This window comes from Canis lupus, chromosome 27 (assembly GCF_048164855.1).
Source record: "Canis lupus baileyi chromosome 27, mCanLup2.hap1, whole genome shotgun sequence".
Lineage (NCBI taxonomy): Eukaryota > Metazoa > Chordata > Mammalia > Carnivora > Canidae > Canis > Canis lupus.
The window spans coordinates 27,266,151-27,281,692 of record NC_132864.1 but is presented as its reverse complement, the minus strand read 5'-3'; the positions used below and the strand labels follow the sequence as shown (position 1 = coordinate 27,281,692).

At 49.3% G+C, this 15,542-nt stretch overlaps 1 long non-coding RNA gene across 1 annotated transcript in view; it reads left to right on the top strand.

The window, feature by feature from the left end:
- Positions 1-748: 748 nt before the first annotated feature.
- Positions 749-15,542, top strand: part of LOC140619536 (uncharacterized) — a 70,465-nt gene continuing 55,671 nt past the window's right edge. The window contains exon 1 of the long non-coding RNA XR_012019417.1: positions 749-2,110. This is a non-coding gene — a long non-coding RNA (uncharacterized lncRNA). The remainder of the gene's footprint in view (positions 2,111-15,542) is intronic.

Sequence of the window (15,542 nt, the reverse complement as noted above, 5' to 3'; positions counted from 1 at the left end):
GTGTGTGTGTGTGTTTCTTTCCCGGGCAGCGTTCCGTCTTTTTCTGCCTCCTGCATTCCGTTTGAGCAGGTCCCTAGCTCTGGTGTCGTCATGTGGGGACGAGCAGAGGCTGAACAGGGGCCACGGCTTCCTGGTAGTGTTTCAAAACCAAGACCCTGGCTGTGGCACCACGCCGGGGTACACTGAGGGCTGGGCTTTCAGAATATCTGTCTCAAGTCATATTTCCCTCCAGCCCAATGGGAGGGGGTCTGGGAATAGAAATTAAGTTGATTTATAGAATATTAAAAGCCGTGACATCTCGCACACTCCTGAGTGGTGGGCGCGACTCAGGCCTGCCGTAAGGATGGCAAGGGTGGCCTGAATTTGCTGATGGCTTTATATGCAGGGCTGGGCTCTGCGGTTGGCTCCACTTTTCTGATTGAGAGGAACAGGGATCAGAGAGAGGTAGCTGGTTACCCACAGCTGCCCAGCAAGTCAGAGATGCCGGCCTGAGCCTGGAGACTGTGCACTAAACCCAAACCGCCAGGTTTCCCAAGAAAAAGACTCGGCATCCCCTGGGGGCTGGCTGAAATGCAGATGCCAGGGCCCTCCTGCCCTGATATGCTCACTCAGTAGCTCTTGGGAAGTGGGCAGGATCTTAGTACTCAGTGGACCTCAGCCTTAGTACTTGGGGATCTTAGTACTCAGTGATCTTATTTTCCCTACAGTCACTCACTCTCACGCTCACTCACTGGCTCACTGATGCATTTCCCATGCTCACTCATTCATTTATTCACTCAATGAGCATATATTAAAGCCCCTTTACCCACTAGGCAAAATTGTTGATTAAACAAACACTTATAAGGAGGACGGAGGAATGAAGCCAGGGATCGAGAGACAGGGAAAGCCCCCGGGGAGCCTGGCAGTGCCGAAGCACCTGCTCTGGGCCAGACTCTGAGCTAACTTCTGGTGATCCCAGGACGAGTAAAACCTGGTGGTCCCTGCCTCAACTGGCTCGAAGACTGACAATCACAATTATAACTCATTGTGATGAGCCCTCTGACATGGAGAAAGGTCGACCAAAAGCCAGGGCTGGCCAGGAGCGCCAGTTGGAGGAGGGGCCACGTGAGCTGAGACTGAAAGAACGTGGCCGTGCTAGCCTACAGGAGGGGTGGCATTCTAGAAAGAAGGAATAATGGAGAGGAACTGGGGAGCAGAGCAGCCTGGGATGCTCACATGGAGTGTGGGCTCGGAGGCTGCAGAGAGGCAGGGCCAGGCTCTCTGGAAGTTGGGCTTGTGTGTCGGGGTCCTCTGGGAGAGCTCTCACCAGCTCCAGTTTCAAAGCTGGGGCCACCGTTTCCAACTGCACCCACCACTGCGCAGGTGGGGCTCTGAGGGTCCTCTCTCTCTCTCTCTCTCTTTCTCTCTCTCTCCCTCTGAGCTGGCCCTTTTCGGAAATCCAGTTGCTGCCACTGAGCCGTGACCCTCGTGGGCTCCTCCCTGGGCTGGGGATGCTCCTGAGTGCTGCCAGGAAAAAGCCGCAGGTGTGGCGCCTGAGCACAGGACAGAGCTTCTGCACGGGACACGGAGAGAGAACAATTCAGAAAGATGACCTTGGCTCTGATTCCCGGAAGGAGAGGCTGACCACTCACGGGAAGACACGCAGAGGGAAGAGAGGACTCCAAGTCTCTTCCAAACTTGGTCATCTTGCTTTGGAGGCAACTGGGTTTGCTCAGCCTTGGATGGCAGGAGGGAACACTGGGGGAAGGGATTTGGGTCCTCGGTGCGGAGAGGGTGGGGGCCCTTGGAGCCTTTCGGCCTGCTCTTAAGTGCGCAGTGGGAGAGAGACCGAGGAGCCGCTCTGAACTCAGCGTCTCCACTTTACCTCCCTTGAAACGGAGGTTTGCTGGGCAGCCGCAGGTGCAGAGTTGGAGGCTTGGACTGCAATCTGCTGTGACTCTCCCCGCTGCTCAGGCCCTCCCATGACACCCCCAAACACACCATGCACTTGTCAATCATCACCGTCTCCGGCGTGCGTTATGATCATGGCTTGGCTCATCCTGGGTCTCCCGCCTTTGCTCTGAGCTTTGTGGGGGACCCCGGTACCCAGCACTCAATATTTTCTGAGTGGGTGAGTAAATGGTCACGTGGGGCACTCTCTTCAGTTGTCGATATATCACTTTCTTTCTCCCGACCTCGGTCTTCACATCTGTCGAATGGGGATGATGCTCTTTGGTTGTCTGTGCGTGTCCCGTGTGTGCATAGCTGGGCTTCAGGATGTGATGGCAATTGAGAGGACGGATGTCCCTGTCGGCACCGACAGTGCTGTAGGAGACAACAGGCTCTGTTGACTTACTTTGTTCTTTGTCTTTGAAATTGAAAGGAATTTGGACACATCGAAGTAGGTTCTTTCTGCAGTTCTTCCCTTTGTGTCCCTATTTACATGTGCTAAAGGCCTACTGTACCGTGCATACCTTCCAAATATAATTTCTCAAGCAAGCCATCCCAAGCCGGGGGCCTAGGCTGCCCAGTGAGATGGGATTTAGCACTCGTACCATTTATTAGCAAGAGTCGTTGCCACGGCACCTGTGTGGGGAGGGAAGAGGGAAAGTGGGCCGAGGGAAGAGTTGGATCTGGATGCAGACAGGACAAGCCGCGGTCGGCTCCCCGGGCAGCCCCAGAGCCAGCCTGGCCCTTGAGAGTCAAGCAGGCCTGGATGCCCTGAGGCCATCAGTCCTTGGATGTGACCTTGGGGAGGTGGGTCTCTGGAGCGAGGCTTGTCCCTGAGTGAGGTTGTGGCTGTCTGTCGATGACTGCCCTTCCAGCCACTGGGGCAAGAAGGCCTTCCTTGAAGGGCACTCTGGGTGGTGCCACACGGTGTCCGCAGAGATAGGTACCATGATCTCCACTTACAGATGGTGCCACAGAGGCTCACATGGATGAACAGTCTCGTGCAAGGACACACCAACAGCAAGGGCCGGGACTTTCCACCTCCAGAGCCTCCCAGCTCACTCGCACCCTCCCGGGGCTGCGCAGACCTGCGCCAAGCAGCCAAAAGCACATGCCCTGAGCCGGAGTCACTTCCCGTCAGCTGGCAGGGCTGTCACCCAGCGTTGTGCCTGAAGCCTGTGAGGCGAGGTGGCTTTCCAGCCTGAACTCATCCATCCACTTGTGTTTATTCTGCGCGCAGCCAACAGCTGCTGGGAGCCAAGGCTGCCAACTCTGCGGCGCCTTGGGGACACATCTCCCCACCCACTTCAGAGAGTCCTCCTCTGCTAGCTGTTTCTGAGAAGCCCAGCTTCCCCCCGCCCCTTTCTCCTTCCCAGCCTTGTGCCTGGATTTCAGAGGAACCTGGGGGGGGGGTGTGAGAGGGGACACGACGACTGGAAAAACACCATGTAGAATGTATGTGTGTGTGGAGGGGTGGCTCCATACATCCTACTTTGGATCTTAGCACAGTTTCATTTTGAAAGTTTTTCTTTCTTTTTACCAATAACATTGTAGGGTACGGGCAGTCACATGCCTGGGCTTATTAGTGGGGGTTTGGAGCCGGGGTTTGAAAATAAGGCAGCCTAGACTTCCGATCTGTATTCTGCTGTGTGACCTGGACTAGGCGTCTTCACCTCTCTGGGCTCCTGATTCCTCACCCGTGAAGTGGGCTAGTGATCTCAACACTCAGTCCGTTTGGAGGACTGAATGCGGGAACTTTAAGGGAACTGCAGTGGACCCAATAGATGCTTAATCAATGAGATCGAGGAGTATGAGTACTTGCATTGTACTCTGTCTAACCAGATTGTCGATGGCCCTGTCCTCCACTATTCTGGATAATTCCTCAAGCTGGTATGGCGCTCTGCAGCTCACCATACGGCATGTGCATCATCCTTGAAGATGTGGGGAGTTTTCTCCAACCTGCAAAGCCAACCTCTCCCAGCCCCTTCCAACCATTCCCAGCGGCCAGTTCTGCACCCGCTTCAGTTCTGGTCTCAGATGTCACTTCTTCCAGATGGCAGTTGGTAAACTGATTCTGTAAATATCTGAGGCTTTGCTTGACACACGGTCTCTGTTGCCACAACTGGACTCGACCCTGCTGTCCTGGTGAGGGAGCGGCCGTAGGCAAGGTCTGCATGCCAAGGGCTCGGTTGTATCTCAATCCAGCTCTGTCAATGGATACTGATATTTGAATTTCATGTGGCATGAAATATTATTTTGACTTTTTAATAGATCGTTTTAAAAATGTAATAGCTTCTTAGCTCCCACACAGGGAAGAAGGCCATGGACCAGATCTGGCCTGGAGGGGGTGTGTATAGCTTGTTGAGCCCCTGGGGGGGGGGAGGTTTTTGTCACCTGTCTCCCAGCGAAGGTTCCTTAAGGGCCCTTTGTTGAGGCTTCCATGGGGTCCCAGAGTTACCCTGCCCATCACTGATCACAGGCCATCAGATGAACCTGTTCGTGGGCCATGACTCATCTGAGGGAGGTACTGAGCCTCACTGACCCCTGAACACCTTCAGCACCCAGCACACAGTAGGTTCTCAATAACTATGTCAGAGAAACCCACTCTGTCAATGGCTCCGTGTAGCAGGTATTAGAAGAAACCCATTTCACAGATGTGAAAACTGAGTCTCAGCAAGGGAAAGGAATTATCTCAACGTCACATAGCCGCAAAAATGACTGACTCCCAACATCCTATCGCTCAAGTGTTGGATTCTGCACCACCAGAGCACGAGGCCGTGCACTCCACAAGGCAGGGACCGCAGCCAGTCCCCAGCACCTAGGCTTGCACTCCGCCCAGAGTAGGGCGTAGTAAGATCATCTGTGGCACAGTGAATGAACCCCCCCACCCTTGCCAGGCCACGAGCCATGTCTTGCAGTTCGGTGTTCAAGTCTTCCATCAACCATCACCGCAAACCAGGAATGCAACCTGCAAATCAGCTTAAAGAATACACATTAATTAATTTAAAGAGAGAGAGAGAGAGAGAAAAGCGAAAAGCAGTGACCCCCACGCCAGCTGCAGCGGCATCCGCGGAGTCAGATGGGTGATCCATCCACAATAATCGACGGCTCATCATCGAGCGGTTTCCCTCCTCCAGATACACACATGAATACAGAAAGGGGCTGGGCGTGCAGACAAAAGGACAGCTAAGGCGGAGAGGCCGCTGGCTGGCCGCAAAAGTCACTGGCCAATGTGGGAGATGCGGGGTGCAGGCCCAGCCTCAGCCCTACGGACGGCCGCCCGGACGCCCTCCCCTCCCCCAGATTAAGTGGGGTGGGTGTGAGTGCCAGCTGTCCGCAGCAGGTCCCCGGTCCAAGTGGCTCCCGATGGTGTGTTTGATCCCTGGTCCAAATCGTGCCCCAGGGCCCGGCCCGTGGAGCGGACCCAAGTGTGCAGGAGGCCTGGGCGGGAGAGCGAGGGGCTTCATCACACGCGCTGGCTTCTTGGCGGAGCCCCTTGGCCGCACTTCACAGGCACCGCGCGGCCTTCTCGCCAGAACCTCTGCGAATCCCACTTGTTGACGGCGGCCTTGTAGCAGGATTTAATGGTGGAATAATATTTACACTGCAAACTCCTCTGGAGGTGTCCTAAACACCGTAAAAGGGATTTTCGGAGCTTAATGAGCGTTAGTGAAGTCAAGACAGGATAATGTGGCAACTGGTGGCTCTAATCTGATCTGGCACTTTCTATGCAGTAAGACTTAGTGGGGCAGAACCATGGGGAGAGCTGGCAAAAATCGCTTTCTCACTCTTTCCCTCCCCCCGCACCCCCAGCTCTGTAATATTATTAGCACCACGTGGCCTGCAATGGCCCGGCCGGCTGAGTGTAAGTGCCAAGGAACCCCACGCTCCTGCCTGGGGCGGGGAGGGTGCATGGATGGGCTTTTAACAGCTGGGTGGGCAGTGAGGGAGACAGACCCACTCACCTCTGTTTTCTTTTTTTTTTTTTTTTCTGAAGGCAGCACAAAATTTCTAAGCCGTTTTCATGAAAAAAAAAAATCGATTTTAAGATGTCAGTAACAGATTCGATTTCATGCCCTGTGGGCCTGAAAGGCCTCAGTCACAATCCATTCCTTCATCTGAGCCAGCGCAGGCACGCCTCCAAAGGCGAATGTGTCATCAAGCGTACAGGCTCTAGAGTCGTAGGTTCAAATCCAGGGTTACTTCCCTCCCCAAATCTCAGTTTTGTCATCTGTAAAATGGGAGTGGTGGGCTGTACCTATCACCCACGGGGCTGTTGTGGCAAGGGCATGAGTCAAGTACGTAGAGAACCCAGCCCTGGGCCTTACACAGAGCAAAGGGTTCATCAAGACGAGTGTAAAAAAGTCTTTTTGGACGTTGGTTTCCTCATCTGTAAAAGGGGACTCCTCTTACCTACTTTTGAGGATCAACTAAGAAGAGCTGGTCTAGCTTGGATTGCCATCTGGGAGCTCAACCCCCCAAAACAAATGCCTGTTGGGTCTTTTGCCTTGGGTTCCCTGTGATTGATGGACATCTGAGAGGCTGCCTTAGGGGGAGAAAATGCCCTCAGAACTGAGAGGGGATCTTCCATGGCTGGAGAATTTACTCTTTAGTTTCCCCATAGCCACAGCCAGATCGTGAGCTCGGCACCTTGTTTATGCCAGAAAATAACCTGTTTGCACAGAAATAATGGAAGGACCGGGTAGCTCCTTCAGGGATGCTCCGGTTACTGGAGGTTAGCAGTTGCTTGGCAGCGTGTATTTGGGAGCCTGGTTTGAGGGTAGTGAATAGCTCTGGCCAATGCGGTTCCAGATGTGGGGGGTGGGGTGGGGGGATGGCTTGGGAGCTCCAGGCAACCTCACCAGCCCACGGGGAGTCCTCTGCACAAACAGTACCGTAACTAAGCCTGGCTTTGAATCCTTCCCTTGCTAGCTATACTCCCTTGGGAAACTGAATTAGCCTCTCTGTCCTTCAGTCTCCTCATTCAGATGGGGAAAGGAAAATTCTCACCTCCCAGGATGGCTGTGAAATTTGAATGGGATGGTCTGTATGGAGTTCCTGGCATTGGGTATTCCTTACATCAAGAACTCGTGACCCTCAGGATCTTCAAGCCTCGGAGCTTAGAGCCTGAGATTTATAAGAAAGAACAGATAGACTTTCATAACCCCCAACGTAGACAATCCCAGGGAAGTCCTCTGACTTGTCTCTGTCGTGTGACCACCTTTTAGACCAATTGCTGCATCCAAAGGGCTGGCCATGTTACATTATAAGGCTTTTTACCTTAAGGAAAGTGGGCACATATTCTGGGAAGACAGAAATAATAGTCACTAAATGCCATTTCAATGGTTCTGTGAACTCGGGTACATTTCTAAACACCTCTGAGTTTGGTTTAAGGTCTGTAAGATGGTCACAAAGATGTGTCCTCTCTGTTGAGTTGTTTTATTAAAGATGAGCCAAAGACACCATGGAGCCCAGTGCCTGGTACGTGACCTGACTCATCTGAATGGAACCTGTGTTGGTAGTTGGTACTACTAGCCCCAGGGGCTTTCAAATGATTACTAATCATATAGAATTAGAAATAATTTACTCAAGTTTTTATTCTTTTTCCAGGAGCTCAGCAATAGAGGAGCAATATGTAGGAGATAAGTCCATATATATCTCAGGAATTCCTAAAATTAATTCATTTTTCATATCATTGGTCTGAAAGAAAATCAAAGTGGTGAAGCCAATGGATTTTGTACTAAACTTTTATTTAATTAACTTATTTGTTTTGGCATGGAGCCCAATACGGGGCTTGAACTCACAACCCTGAGATCAAGACCTGGGCTGAGATCAAGAGTCAGATGTTTTAACCAACTGAGCCACCCAGGTGCCCCAGTCCTACACTTTTTTTTTTAAGACTTTATTTATTCAAGAGAGACACAGAAAGACAGGCAGACATAGGCAGAGAGAGAAGCAAGCTCCCTGCAGGGAGCCCAATGTGGGACTCAATCCCGGGACTCTGGGATCACAACCTGAGCCAAAGGCAGACGCTCAACCACTGAGCCACCCAGGTGCACCCCCCCACTCTAAACTTTTTTTTCCCCACCCTAAACTTTTAAATGGGTTCCAAATCCTCTTTTTAACCAACATTTTATTGTAAAAAAAAAATTGCAAAGATGGAAATGTTGAAAGAAATTTATAACAAACTTTTAATAAAAGTTTATGAAAAGTCTGAAATGTTTTATAAAGTTTAGGTTCCCCACCTGAAATCTACCATTAGCATTTGGACACTTGCTTTATCTTGTCTCTCCATCTATCCAACCCTCTGTCCATCCATTAATCTATCTTATTTTTTATGAATTTCATGCAAACATTTGAGCAATGCAATATCAATATTTGCTTGCAGCTTTTAGGTTAAAAAAACATATGAATTCAAAGGCAGAAGTCATACATGTACCAACACTGAGTTTTGTCAGATGTAGCCACCTGTGAAAGCCAAATCCTACATTGCCCAAGGAATGTGCTTCTTCAGGGTTCCTCCTTGTCCCCACCCAGAGGCAAGCACTGCTTTGATTGTTTCCCATCATCAAAATTTTGTTCTAGAACTTCATGTAAGTGGTTCGTGCAATTTGTGCTCTTTTGCATCTGGCTTCTCTTATTCAACACAAAATTGTAGAAACCGACCCATATTGTTACGTATATCTGGAGTCTTGTCCCTTTTACTGTTGGATAAGATTCCAACGCATGGATGTACCATAATTCATTCATTCATTCTCCTCTTTACGGTCATGAGTCTAGTTTTGCTATAAATAAAGCTCCTATGAACATTCCTCTACAAGTCTGTTCAGTAAACATATTTTATTTCTCTGCATAAATACTTCAGAGTAGAGTTTCTGGGTTGTCGTAAGGTAGGAGTATATTGGGTCTTATTAGAAATGTGATGGGGTTTTTTTTTTCCCAAAGTAATGATACCATTTTGCATTCCCGCCAGCAATGCATGAAGAGTTCAGAATGCTCCATGTCCTTGTCCACATTTGGTGTTGTCAGGATTTTTATGTTAGCCATTCCTGTGAGTGTGTAATGCTTTGTCACTGTGTGACACGCCACCTTTTTTTTTTTCCTAACCAGAGCCAAAGTCTCATACATTTCATGAAATGCCTGAATTGGGAAGATCCCTTTTTACAGATGGGGAAATTAAGGTCTAGAGAGGGAGTGAGATTGGCCCAGTGTTCGGCAGCATGCTGAAGGTGAAGATGGATTAATAATTGAGACTCATGGCCCCTGGCTCGAGGCTCATAATAAGAATATAATTAAGGGGCAGCCCTGGTGGCACAATAGTTTAGTGCCACCTTCAGCGCAGGGTGTGATCCTGGAGACCCCAGATTGAGTCCCACGTCTGGCTCCCTGCATGGAGCCTGTTTCTTCCTCTGCCTGTGTCTCTGCCTCTGTCTCTCTCTCATGAATAAATAAATAAAATCTTATAAAAAAAGAATGTAATTAAGCTGAGTGCCTACTATGTCCCAGTCACCATAGCAGACTCTCTTTGATTTATTATTTAAATTATTTCATTAATTCGTTCCTTCATCCATTCATTCAGTGGACACCCACTACTCCATCTCCTGAGGCCTGCACCCTCTACAGGGACACAGACAATAGTAAAATCAGGAGCTTGCATCTAAGTGCATGAGGATCTTCAATCCTTAATCCAATTAGTAGTTTTTTCCACTTAGACATGGTGAGACCCACGTGCACTAATGCATAAGAAGTGCTTTCTTCAGTATAAAGGAAACTGCTACAAGTATTTCAGGAATCTTGATTATTAGAGCAAAGATGGAAGATCTTAACTCCAAAAATATATTTCTGTGTGTGTGTTTACTCTTTTTCTTTCTTTCTTTCTTTATTTTGTTTGCTTGTTTCCAAACTTGGGCCATCACACACCACATTTGCCCCCCAAAAGTGTTCTGCTGAGTGTCTCCTGAGGAAAGGCAGCTGTCCAAGAGCCCAGTTCCCCACCTGGTGGGAAGGGCATTCTTTTCTCAACTCTGGTAACTCACAGGAGGCCTCTGGAGTCCAGAGAAACCTGCTTGGTTTTTCCTAAAGTGGCTCAGCAATGCGTTTCCCATCTAAGGCAGAGCACCATACAATTTTAAAAGAAGAAGCCTTAGTGATTTTTATCATCCATTACATTCTGTACACACACCAGGGAGGGCCCAGTTGGTTACCTACATTTACCTGTGTACGGAGGTAGGTGGGGGAGGTATTAAGATGCAGATTCCTGAGTCCTATCTTTAAGGTTTCAAAGGTTTGAAATGGAACCCAAAATCCCTGCTTTAAAAATGCTCAGTTTGGAGGGGTGGTGCCTGCCTGGCTCAGTCGGTAGAGCATGCAACTCTTGATCTCAGGGGTCATGAGTTTAAGCCCTATGTTGGGTGTAGAACCCAATTAAAATCAAAAATAAAAATGTTCAATGGGAGCACAGGGGATTTTTATTTTTAGGGCATTGAAATTATTCTGTATGATATGATGGCAGGTGCGTGTCATTACACATTTGTCAAGACCCACGGAATGTACAACAGCGAGAGTGCACCCTACTATAAACTCTGGACTTTGAGGGACAATGACATGTCAGGACAGATTGGTGGGTTCAAACAATGCACCATGCTGCTGTGGCATGCCGATGGTGGGGAAGGCTGTGGGTGTAGGCAGGGGGCATGTGGGAGCTCTGGACTTGGAACTCAAGCTTGCCATGAACTTAAAACTGATATAAAAAGGAATCTGCTTAAAAACACACACACACAAGTCTGTGGGCTTGGAAATCGTAATTTAGTACAACCCTCCCCAAAGCACAAAACTTCTTCACAACATCCCTATCAACTGCGCGTATGACCAGTTGCTTGTATGCCTCTCGTGCCAGGAGGCTTACTACTTTACATACTTGCCCTTTTTTCTTTTTGGAAGGCTGTGATTTGTTAGAGCTGAAGTAGGCCTCCTTGCAGCCTTGACCTTTGGGATCTAGGTCAGCCCTACAGAGCCCGAGTCATTCCCTAATATGTCCTCCCAGGCTTCGCTTGGAAGCAGAATGGGAGTTTGGCTTACTGATGTGATAAAGCATGAGGATAGTGTGCCTCATGATTCACAGGGCGCTGTGAGTAAATCCTGATGCAGTCTTGTACTTTTCTGGCCGCTATTGTGCCAAGCAGGCCGCACAGTCCGTTCTGCTATAACGTGACATAAGCATCGCTAGACTTCGCTGTGTGCTACGCAAAATCGCACAGTAAAACCCATAGGGCTTATGAGGAAATTGGGTCAGGTGCAGGACTCTAAACATTTGCTAGGAACATATTAATAAAAAAGATAGGAACCTAGTAAAATCGGTAGCATGATTTTATGCCTGATGAATGGATTAGGCATGCTGGGATAACACAATAGACATGCCTCTGTACCTTTGCAAAAACCCGAGGTGTTGGACTGGTGGCTTGACTTATGTGACAGATGGAAGGAAGGTTGTCTGAAACTGAATGGGGAATGTGGCTCCTAACACACATGGTAAACTGAGGTAACTGGGAGACATTGGAGGATGCGTGCACATCGGCATGCATGCGAGCACTGTGTTTTGTGTACTCTCAAGCAACGAGGTTCAACTGGACCCAGTTTCCTGCATTTGCCTGGTATTTCTCGTGAATGAAATTGTACACATGCAAATATGGAATCTGTGTCACACTCAAATTGTTCCTTGATATATCAATCATGGTGGAACAAAATTCGTGGCTTCAGAGCAAGTGTTATGATAGAACTGACCACACAGGACTTTTGAACTGAAACACAGTTTAGTTAAGGAATCTGGGCAGGAGTGAGTGTTCCCGCTTCGTCCTCCCTCCGTGTCTGAGCTGGGTTAAGCTCCTAACCCTCTCTGGACCTCAGCCCCCAAGTCTTTTCAAGGGAGAAAATAGGCCCAACATTTCCCAAGGCTCCCTGCAGCCCTGAAATCTGAGACTGGTTTGATAGGAAGAGAGATTTTAATTCACACATTTGTTTTTGCCCTAGAAGGTGGGCATCCACAGAAATGGAAGTTGGGCAGTACTTTTATGCTCTTAAAGATAACCATTGGGTTTTGGATATAGGGATATAGGGATATAGGGAATTTTCCTTCCCGTCCCTCTGCCACTGTCACATGGTCTGGACCACATCATCTCTCCCCTAGACTCCACAGCAGCCTCCAACCTGGCCTCCCTGCCTCCACTCTGCCTCTCTATCCACTCAACTCCCAGCAAAGAAATTTTCCTAGAAGTTTCATTATGCCTTTCGTGGCTGATGCATTTTCGAAGTTGAGCACAGCAAGCTCTCTCATGCCACGTGTCTTCCCAAGAACATGATGTCAACATTTCTCCCGTGGAGCAGCTCAGGGAGTGTTCACATGGAAAACGCTGTGATTTCTGAAGCTAGGCTGTCAAAAGGGACACTCGCCCTTGATATCTGGCTGCCCTGGTGGGATGAGGCCCAGATTGTGTCAAGAAGCCAAACGTAGATGCATGTGTCGGTGCTCCAACCGAGAACCCAAGCAGAGGTCCCAGCCAACAGCATTAAAAGGTGGGTTAAAAACCCCTCAAGGAGACTCTAATCCTGTCCAACCCCAAATCCAAACATCCAAACTCCAGGCCCACGTGGATGGCCTCTTTGTAGTCCATTTCTACTCAACTGTCGGACAACAGCCAAACTCGAGATGGTTAGGGCAAACCTCCTTATCTCTTCTTAAATATCACGTTGGATGTCCTAAGTATACACTTCCCTCTCAGGGCCACCACCACTCTCCAGGTACCAGATTTCAAACATTGGCTTCATCTTTGAAGGCTTCGACATGTCTTTCTGTGTTAAAGTCCTCAAGCATTCTGGCTAATATCATACAATCCAGAACTTGACATTTTCCTGACACCCTTACGGACATTTGCCTAGCTTTGTCTCAATGAACTTGCTTCTGGGATGGGACCTATTCATACCATCGTTCCAGACTAAAAGATTCAGGCAGGCAAAAATTAATAGGACGGTCAAGACATGGCACAGTTTTGGGCCATGGTAAATACCTGTTGAATAAAGAAGGGAATGTTTATATCTCATCCAGCGAAGAACACAACCCTAAGCAGGCTGAGCTGTTTGTAAGCTGCTCAATGATTGCCTGGGTATTTGATTTATAAGAGATGATATTGTGATCAGGAACTAAGTGCTGCTCCATACTTGTTGACTGGCTTGTTTTCATCAAAGGACACCACATGGAATCTATCAATCAATCACTAACCTTACTACTCACTAAGAGTTACCTAGCTAAGCCCAGGCAACCCCCAGAATGGTGAGAGATAATACAAAAGTGAGTGTTGTTTTAAGCCCATAGATTCAGAGATCATCCATGATGCAGCCATAGATAACTAAAGCACCTTCCCTTGCCTCAAACCCTCCTGTGGTTTCCCAGTGTCCTCCTAACAAAGCTATATCGCTTACCCCAGTCTATGGGGTCCTATGGGGTCCTATGGGGTCTGGCCCTGCCATTTTGCTCCACACTCCTGACTCAGCCCTTCTGAACAATGCTGAATGCTAAGATAGACTCATTTGCAGTCCAGAGTCTTCCCTTGCCTGCTATCACTTGCCATCACTGCTCATCACCCCCTTTGGCCTGAAGAATTCCTATATCTTCTTCAAGTCTCAGCTTAGATGTCACCTCTCCAGGCAGCCTTGCCTGATTGTCTCTAGCTGGTTCAGGCAGTTTTCCTGGGCTCCCATCGCTCCTTCTGTTCTCCCAGTTGGGCACTGATCACCATCCTGCATGAAGACTTGTCCTCTTCCCTTGCCCCTAAAAGACTATCAGCCCAACCAGGGCAAGGACTGTACCTACTTTTTATACTGTAGAATTCTTAGTGCAAGCACAGGGCCTGGCACATAGTAAGTGGTCAAAAAATGTCGAGTGAATGATGGACTGAACCCCCTGGTTTCACAAACCCTCTCTTGCTACCCAGCTTCAGCTAGTTTCTCTGCACCCAAAAGTGTGATCTGACAGTGGCTGATGCATCTTGGCAGTTGGCCTCCCTTCTCAAAGCTGTACCCCACAGCCCTGTTTCTCTATTAAGCAAGTAAGACCCCAGAGGGCCTTGGGCAACTTCTGGAGGTTGCAACATCTCAAGAAAAGTGAGGGTGGAACATGTTTCTGGAGCCTCCTGCTGACACGCCGCACTCTTAGAAAGGCAAGGATTGCACGGCGCTGTCCGTGGCCAGGGGCCCAGATGAGAGGGCCCACGCGATGTCGTTACAGGCAAGCGGCTCATGAGCAGACATGAGCTGCAAGCCAGGCCCCATCCTTGCTCTGTCCCCTAGCCGTCCTCCAAATCCCGGCAAGCTGATCAGGGACCTGGTTCTGTTCTGGGTTTGAGAATGAAGGGTGGGCGGGGTCAGTTCCTGGACAGATTCTGCCCTGTGTCCCTTTTCGAGAGAGTACATTTCTGATGAGCCACAATCCCCACGCAACATTTTATGGCAGGAGAGCCCCTTTACTTCTGCGTCCCCATCACAGCCCCTCTGGGACTCTGTAAGTTGCACAGAGGAGGGAATGAGGCTTGGGACCCAGGGTAGGCGTCCTCGATATCGCACAGCGTACCAGCTTCGACGCAAATACCAAAATCGAGCCCAGGAGTTTTAAGCAGGTTGTGAATTAACACAGGAGTGAGGTGCATAGCGAACCATTGCAAGGACAGTGGGAGGAAGTTCTAGGTTGAATCTCTTGGAATAACTCCCGGAAAATACAGAACAGAGGCACCTGGACAGCTAGTGCTGGAATTATGCTAGAATCAAGAAGTTGCTTCAGGTACACTGTCTCTGGGGACCCAGGGCGTGGGAACACAAAGTGGGGTCTCTCCTGTCAGAAAGTCTTGCATTCACATCATTATACCTGCCAACAGCAGCAACCACGAGCCACAAGAGTGGGGCTTCGCATCACCTTCCCGAATCCCACATTGGCGCCTCCCGTGGGCAGGGACGGATCCGCATCCAGAAATACACTCTTGGCTTTCCCGCCTCCCCAAGCCGTGGGAGGTGCGGTGGAAGCTCAGTGAAGCCACCCAGAGGACCTGGCACATGGACAAGAAGCCTGGAACTGAATCCCGCTGTGCTTTCTAACCGTACGTCCCTTATCGTCACCATGTCAGGGTCACACAGGCAGCCACCTCCTAGGGATGCTAAGAGGAGTAAATGAGTAAATAGGAGGATCGTGTACAGTGCTCAGGGCAGAGGCTGGACTCTTAAATTCTCAACCGAGGGTGGGCAGTGAGACTTTGAGCATGACTGCTTTAAGATACTCCTCCCCCACCCAAAAAATACAATCAATTTACACAACCACACAAAAAAAGATTTTCATGCTATTTCTGGGAGCAAGGCGTTCTTGGAGAAACACAATTTGGATGCAGAATTCTTAAATTCCCAGAGCTTCTTTTTCCCTCTTGGGGGGCAATGGCAAAGACTACTTGGAGTCAGGACCATGGGAGGAAAGCCTGTTCTATCACTAATCACCCTGGGCTCGGCAGGTCAGCTCCAAGAGGTGGACAGCACGTCAGTGGAAGACAGAGGAGTTTTGGGGATTGGTTCTCCCCCAAAAC